Consider the following 8,348-nt stretch of genomic DNA (forward strand, 5'->3'; position numbering starts at 1 on the left):
GAAATTCCGCGAACTGGTTAAAAAACTTAACCTTACTCATTATAAGGAATCAAACAGAAATGTGGGCCAGAAAAGCTCGTCACAAATACGCAAACCCAATGCTACCAGAACCTGAGCTCTTGAAATGTGCCCTGTGAATTTAGTGAGAAGTGCCAACCCTCAAAATAAAAAAAAGAAGAGAAGAGAAAAGAAAAAAAAGAAAGAAAGCAAAATGTTTGGAAAAGGAGAGTAGGCTTATATCCGGATAATAAATGCATCTCCCCCCCCCCCCCCCAAGTCTGGATATCCGGATCACTCGTCACCGCTTATGCTTCTGATCTTCCCTCTGTGGGCGTGCAGCGTGTGTGCAGAGCTTGGGTGGGTGTGGCTCGGGTGTGGCTCGGGTGAGTGAGGTTGGTATAGGTGACATAGGTCGTCCTGGTGAGCAGATTGCTGCTTCAGATGATACCGGGACAATCCCTTCCCGGAAATTCCTTTGATCAAAGGAGCAGAAGACAGCTGTTTGAGACTGATTGTCAATGTTTTTGTGCTCCCCATTGACAAAATTTAGATCATTAAGGAGGCGGTCGCTTTGACCCTGCCTTTCTACCTGGGATAGGCTAACAACATGTTCATAGAAAAAGGAAGATTTTTAGATGAAATAAACTTCATCTAAGGAGAATGATACTCACGTTTTCTTCGCACAATGCGAAGAGCCTTAACTTTAGACCACATGCAGGTGGAGGTTGAGAAAAGGACAGGAAAGCAAAAAAAATCGAAACACAATAATAACGTTCGAGTATTAAAGTCAGTTCCCCTGAAATGGTCCTAAACATTTTATGTTTGCTCTACGTTTCTATTATTATTCTCTTGTTTGGTTGGCGAGAGAAAAGAGGATGAGAAGAAGGAGGAAGAGAATGAAAAAGAGGAGGATGCGGATGAGAAAGAGGACGACGAAGAGAAGGAGAAGGATATGGAAATGTAAGGAGAAGAAGGAGGCAAAGGGTCATGAGGAAAAGGTGGAAGCTGACGCCGAGGTATACAAGGTAGGCTGGGAGGTAGACATGAGGAGATAAGGGAATCGGAGGAATATGGTCAGGATAATGAATTGGTTGAGCAGTAGATAAGAAGCTGAGGAGGAGGAGGAGATATGTTGAAAGCATTTAATACTTTTTGAAAAGTATATACCATCATGGCATTACTCTCAGAGATGGTGATTGGAATGAGATGCACATAGGACTTGAATTTATGAGAAAGTCATTATATCAACCAAAACAACACCCGTTATGGCTTTTATCAATAAATCCGACGTTTATACAGTATCCAGCAGGCCCAAAGTGACATGATCCAAATTCTAGTATTATTTTTATAGCACACGTTTGAAAAGAAAGCAGCGATGCTGAATCAATGCTTGAGGCTAATAAACGAAGTGTGCATATTGAGTGGCCATGAGACGCACCAGGTCCAATGCCTGAGTCACAAAGACAAATTGAATAGCCATGTGTGTTTATTGGCTTAACTCTGCCTAAAATAAATATTCCTTCTTTACCGTACTTGTTTCTAGAACAGATTCTGGTTCAAACAAATGTTACTGTTAAAAGAGGTTGTTGTGTTTTACGGTGAGGATGTTATTACGGTAGCTGCTTTTTTAAAACGTATATTTATTCCAAAATGTCATTGCCATTACTCATGTTATTGTAAGCTTGATGACGGCGTGACCCCGAGATTCCAGTTAAAAATCACGTGCATCATCGTCACTGGATCTAAAAATGGGATTAGTTGCCGGCATGTGACCTTTTACAGAAAGGGGAAATATTGGGAGATGGAAGAAAGATCAGTGACGGATTGAGTGTGTCGTTTCATTTCTGCTATTATAGCCTCCGCTGGTGTTGTTGCTGCTCTTGCTCTGCTTTTCGTGATTGTTATAGTTGTTTGCTTTCTACAAAACCTTTGCAAACGCACTTCTGGAAACTTCTGTTGCAATACATCGTGGTGAAGATGGATTCAAGGGTATTGTTCCTGGTGGCGCGTCAATTTTTGAATCTAAGAAATCTGCAATATTAATGTTGTTATTTTCTGGGAAATTTCCTTTCGACGCCGTGCCAGTAAAGGATAAAACTTTCCTCCTCAGAAACAAGCAAATTGGTATTGGTAGAGTGTAAACATAAGAAGTAGAAATAATAATAATGATATTAATAAACATGATAATACTAATATTTCTTAAATTTAAAAAAAAATGATTAATGGTAATAACAATAATAACAATAATAACAAAAATACCTGTAATAACAGTAATAATAACAACAATAATAATTGTAGTAATAATAAGAAAAATGTTGATGATGATGATGATGATGATGATGATGATGATGATGATGATGATGATGATGATAACAGTATTAAGAGTAATATATGTATTAATAATACAAAGCAGTTGTGTATGAATTCGAAGAGGAGAGGAGGTCGGATGCTTCCCCGGGAACACCTTCCTTCTGTTGGTGGGGATCTGAAAGGGAGGATCCGATGTAGCGCTCTATCCCATAAAAATATAAGCTCTGAGCGAGTTGCATCTATAACATGATTGCTGAAGACACAATAATTTAAACTCTTTCTGTACCAAACGACTATCCATCGGTGCCTTTCCTCTTACTGTTTGTGTGAGATAACCCGTTTTCACCTTTACAAATCGCTTTCAGAAATAAGCTGACTAACTAAACGACTCATGTCGTAATGTATTTGCATTTATGACTGGCAAACTTTTCAAAAATTTGCTCCAAATGCTCTATGTTATGTTGTTCGCATTATAATAAGTCTCTAACTCCAAAGAAAAAAAATACAACACAAGACCTCCAGATATCTGGTATTTGGCTGTATGAACCGATTAGAGTTTTATTTTTTTGATTGATTTGCACGAATTGTGAGCTTTTTCGTAAAAATATGTTGTAACAAGACATTATCACCTATTAAAACATTAAGACCTTTTTGTGAATTATTTACTTTCCTCTTTTTTTCATGAAAGGGTTTGGGTATACTGTGCTGAGCTCAATCCTTCTTGGGGCGACTTTCCCTGTTATTTTTACTTATGAATTTCAAAGCAGTTAAAAATAACCTTCTGTATCTGATGCCCTCCCACCCCTCCCCACTTGCTGATTGTGCTTGAAAAAAATATATCGCTCTTTCCCATTTAGCGTACGGTACACTTTGCACCTAGAATACAGCCAACAATGTCCTACTTCCTGGTCTGTCTCCACCCGCGAGCTCAAAGCTCAAAGCTCAAGGAGCTGTCGCCCCGCAACGACTTGAAGGTCATTCTTTACAGAGCCCTTGGATTACGAAGTGTGATCCCATCGAACGCCAGGAGGCCGGAGACAAAAGAGGAGTAAATTTATGCTGCGGCCATTTCCTTTACACCTCCTCGCATTGTTGTGTGTTTTTGTAAGGTCTTTTTTTCCCTTCACTCCTTCTTTCCTCTTTTCTCTCCTTGTATCCCCATGCACGTAGCGTCTGTCGAATTGTCTGCACAGGGGCTGCACAATTTTTAAAGCTCAGGTCAAGGTGAGCTGATCACGTGGTTGACAGAGGGTTTTTAGGTCAGTGGGTCGTGTTGCTGATTGGCACGAATGATCGTATCAAAAGCAGGGAAAAAATTAACAACGAAACAAAAATGGCGACCGCTGACTCCGTTAAAAAGAAGCACGTGCTTCCGTTCCCTCGATGTCGAATCAATGCTGTCCAATTTGCTCTTTTCCTCTCTTGTAAGATCATTTGAGCAGACTTCTTTTTTTTTTTACGCTGACGCTGTAGATGGAGTCAAACAAATGTCACTGGAAAATATACGTGGGCAGAACTTAATAGTGTATATATCGTTCAATCAGTACTGGTCTTGTCTGCCAGTGATCGTTTTCAATAATTTACTCGTAGCTCACTTAGGGTTTTCCCCCATTTTTCCACCTCGTTGGTGGACGCTGTAAACAAAACTATTGTAAACCTTTGGATTTATTATACATCTTCAGTCATTTTCTTACGATGCCAAGACGGTTGTAAGTATTCTGAATTGCTCAGGTTCGACACCGGACACGTTTGTTTTCTTCAAGAACGCCGTTGCTCAAATAGCTGCTTTAAAAAAATAATTCTAAAGCGGTGTAGTGTGACTCAAATGAAAGGTCATGACCATGCTTGAAAATATATCATAGACGTGATTACAGCAGCTGCCATCGGAGTCCTTTCCTGAAGGTTTGTCTTGTTCTGTCGATAAAGTAACTTGCTCAGTATATCATACCCAGAACAGAATAAATTGTTGTAATTTTGAGAATGTTTCAAAGACTGTATATTTCAACTATTCGTTTGTGTATTGTTAGACATGTGCATGTTTCATGGGAATTGGAAAAGTGAGTTGATCAAGTTAGCTTTCAATAAATGCTGCAAATAAGAGTGTGAATCAAGAGTCACATTTAAAGTAGGCTTCAGGCTCTGTTTTAAAACAGCAATTGACATCATTACATACGCTTTAGGAAGTCTCACTAACCAGGGATCTTCAACAATCCGTATTGCATTGATAACATTTAATATCAAATTAGACATTTTGAGCAATGTGCGACTATTGGCTCTTTTACAGCTAGATCTACCCATTTATTGTTGTTGGTTTGACATTTATCTATGTGCGTTGACTGATAAAGGGTTGTGATTTGTCTAAATAAAAAGAAGTTGGTGTTAATCAGCTGCATCGGGTTGGACTTCGGTACCGATAACCCAAATAGGCCGTTCTGTTGGGTTTGCTGGGGTTAAAAGGTTCTTTCCCTACTTTGCTCGATCCTTTCGGAGAAGAACGTTATATTCAAAGACACTTTATCTTAAACAACTCTACAATGTTGCTATTTGTGTGAACACCATGCCATACCATACCATACCATACCATACCATACCATACCATACCATACCATACCATACCATGCCATGCCATACCATACCATACCATGCCATGCCATGCCATGCCATACCATACAATACCTTACCATACCTTACCATACCATGCCACATCACACTACACCTGACCAAACGTCACCATAATATTATGAGTAAGCTCCAGTGTCTGTGATGTACCGGTTAGATGCTAGGCTGTAACACACAGAAGACCTGCGTTCGATTGCAGAGAGGAGAGAGTCTTTATCGCATAACTCGGCCTTTCTGCTGGAATGCTGTATCCCTCTTGCCACAGATTGGCCCTGACAACCCAGATAGAGGCGTGCCTCCTAAATTATCTAAATTGTGTCGAGGTAGACATTAAGAATACCGACATTTACATCTAAATTTTTGAAGAAGCACTTACGTTCTTTTGTGAGCAAAAAAGGTAGCGACGGGACAATACAGCTCGCTCAGCCACTACGTCAGCAGGCGACTCCCACCATAAATATCTCTGTAATGCCTCCTTTTTTCTTGGCTTATATGGGCCTTTCAGACTTCAAACATTTGTAAGGGTGCAAGCTCAAATTGAATGAAGCCTGCTTTCAAATTACCTTTTCCCGAAGGTCTTCCGAACCGCATAGAGAGATTTGACGAGACAGTGTGTTGGGACAGAGACAAAGTCTAGCAGCAGCTTAAAGGTCATACTGAACTTTTGAATGTAATAAACTTGTAAGCCTACTAGTCTTAGTGAAGTGGTCAGGTTGCTTTGAATAAAACTTTAAAAATAATAGTGAGCTTTGTTATAATAAAAAATTCGGCGAATAATTACAATCTAGTTAAGAGAAAACAACTGTCCCCCCGTCTCTCTCTCTCTCTCTCTCTCTCTCTCTCTCTCTCTCTCTCTCTCTCTCTCTCTCTCTCTCTCTGTCTCTCTGTCTCTCATTGTCTCTCTGTCTGTCTCTCTGTCTGTTTGTCGATCTGTCTGTCTGCCTGCCTGTCTATCTATCTGTAGCTCTCTCCCTGTCTCTCTCTCTCTCTCTCTCTCTCTTTGTGCCTCCCCCCCTCTCTCTCCCCCCCTCTCTCTCGTTCTGTGCCTCTCTCTCCCCCCAACAACCCCCTCAGAAGCTCTTGTTTTTCTTTTCTCTGAGTCTCTGCCTAACTGTGATAATAATTTTTACTTTTCTTGTTTTTCTTTCAGATTTTTGCCTTTATAATATCTTTTCTCTTTGGCAATAAATGTTGAATATTCAGGAAAATTACTGAATCAAAATTTGACTTTGAAGACGGGAGAATTTAATTGAACAAATAATACACCAGGTGCATGGCCTATTTCACTACCATTAGCAACTGACTACAAGCCCTGTGTTTGACTTCAGTAAGAGAAACAAATAATGCAAATGAACAGGACTGCTGTGCCAAAGACCTTAGCTCCGAGTCCCAAAAGGCCGAAATTTGAATTTGGGTTCTATGAGTGTCTCCAAGGCTCTTTATTCTTCGTCAGCTTTGCTCGATCTTATCAAAAATTTGCGTTACACCTCGTAAATTCCGTTTTACTGTATATAGGGGTGTTAAGAAAATACGAAACAATGACGTCAAATGTAAAAGCGATGGAACAGACAGGTGTAATACTCCAAAAGTAGGACCCAAAAAATTTACTTGACAAGAACAGTATAAGAGAAAAGTAAATAAGCTTTGATAACGGGATTTCGGGGGGGGGGGGCTGAAAAAAGAACACGACAGTAATTGGGATAATACATTCTAAAGACAGGTTCAGAGGTTGTGTCAGAGGCCGGTAGAAGAATGGATGCTCGAAGAGGCTGGTTCAGGGGGCATCTTATGGATTGATGGCCTCGCAATCCCCACTTACGTTGGGTCGCGTTAGGTGTCACCTTGGGTCGTTAACGACCTCGAACCCATTAAATTCAAAGCACTTAACCCCATTTTCAGCTGAAAGAACTCTTAGATTCGGACAATTGCTTGAAAAAGAGAGAGAGAGAGAGAGAGAGAGAGAGAGAGAGAGAGAGAGAGAGAGAGAGAGAAGGAGAGAGAGAGGTGAGAGAGAGATGGAGAGACACAATGAGAGAGAGAGACAGAGAGGGAGAGAGAGAGAGGGGGGGGGGGTAGAGGGAGGCGGTATGAGGAACGGGGAGGGGGTGACGGACGAAAAAGAGTGGGGAGTTGAAGGAAAATAAAATCCAATTTCAAAGGAAAGAAAAGATACACTGATCAGAGAATGTGGAAAAAAAGAATAATCTGACTGCCTGTTTTATGCTCCCATTGATATAATTGCGATTACATTATAAAACATGCAACTTCATCCTGCTTCTCTGGCTGAGCTGCATAGAGCATCCTTTCAAACAGTCATCAAAACTTTCCTAACTCGAGAATCAAACTCATGTCTTTTGCATGCAACATTGAAGTACCTAACCAGTTCACCACCGTAACAGGTGGAAAGGAAAGGAATAAGAGTGAAGTAGATATAGATTCTGTAGGAAAAAGTGGTGCGAAGTTGATTGAATAAATTATACTAGAAAAGAAAAGGCCATAATAAAAACTGAGAATTTTGGTAGCTAACACAGAAGAGGAAAACGAGAGGGAGATCGAGTAAAGAGAGAAAGAAAGAAGGAAATCCCTATGTGCACTAAAAGGAATAAAGGACAATAATACTAAGAGGGGAAAGTGAAAAGAGTAAGGAAGGAGGTAATTGGATTTTTTTCCTCCCATGGTTGTTGTTTGTTCTGATTCTCGTTTTTTCTTTTTACTTTGTCTTTTATTTGGGGCAGAAAACTGGTTTAAAGTGCACCTTGGCTGCTGCTGTTAACCCCAGGTGCATGTAGATCACACAAGCCTCAAGGTCATTATGCATTCGGCAGTAATTGAAACGACCCTTTAGTTACCGCTTCAACCTTAGACTTTAGACCCAGACTGTCGTAACCCATGACTTTTTTTCTTTGTTCTCTTTCAGTGTCTCGCCGCAATCGATCACACTTTTCGATTTTCAAAGTCCCACCCCCAAATCACATTCAAATAAAATCTGCCAATCCCCTCCCTTCCTTCCCCGGCGTTTTGAAATGAGGTTGTCTTTTCTTCTGTTCGTATCTTCCCTTTTTCCCCTATTGTTTTCCTTTCCTTGTCAATTATTTCGAGGTTTTGTGGGGGTTTTTTCTCCCTCTTCTTCTTGTCTTTCTTTTTTCTTCTTTTTAACCCTTTATGTCTTGTCACCTCTGCGTCTTTTTACGTGTAGTGTCTACTTCAGGCTGTCAATGCACTGGGCGCGTCCCCTCCTGCTGTTGCACAGTCTTTTCTTATGCAAAACTAAAGACACAAGGGGACTTTATGTCTGGGGCAAGAAAAATAAGATTTCCCCTTTTTCTGAAAAAGAGGGGATAGGTCTTTATTTTTACATTTTTAAAACTTGTTTGTTTTTGTTTTGTTTTGGTTTTGTTTTGTTTTTGAGGGGTGGGGGG

General features: G+C 40.3%; 1 long non-coding RNA gene across 1 annotated transcript in view; it reads left to right on the plus strand.

The window, feature by feature from the left end:
• Window positions 1-1,032: 1,032 nt before the first annotated feature.
• The window catches only part of LOC118478583, an 8,925-nt gene continuing 1,609 nt past the window's right edge, over window positions 1,033-8,348 (plus strand). The window contains exons 1-2 of the long non-coding RNA XR_004859153.1: window positions 1,033-1,989; window positions 3,168-3,358. This is a non-coding gene — a long non-coding RNA (uncharacterized LOC118478583). The remainder of the gene's footprint in view (window positions 1,990-3,167; window positions 3,359-8,348) is intronic.

The sequence above is a fragment of the Aplysia californica genome, unplaced genomic scaffold (genome assembly GCF_000002075.1).
Source record: "Aplysia californica isolate F4 #8 unplaced genomic scaffold, AplCal3.0 scaffold00697, whole genome shotgun sequence".
NCBI lineage: Eukaryota > Metazoa > Mollusca > Gastropoda > Aplysiida > Aplysiidae > Aplysia > Aplysia californica.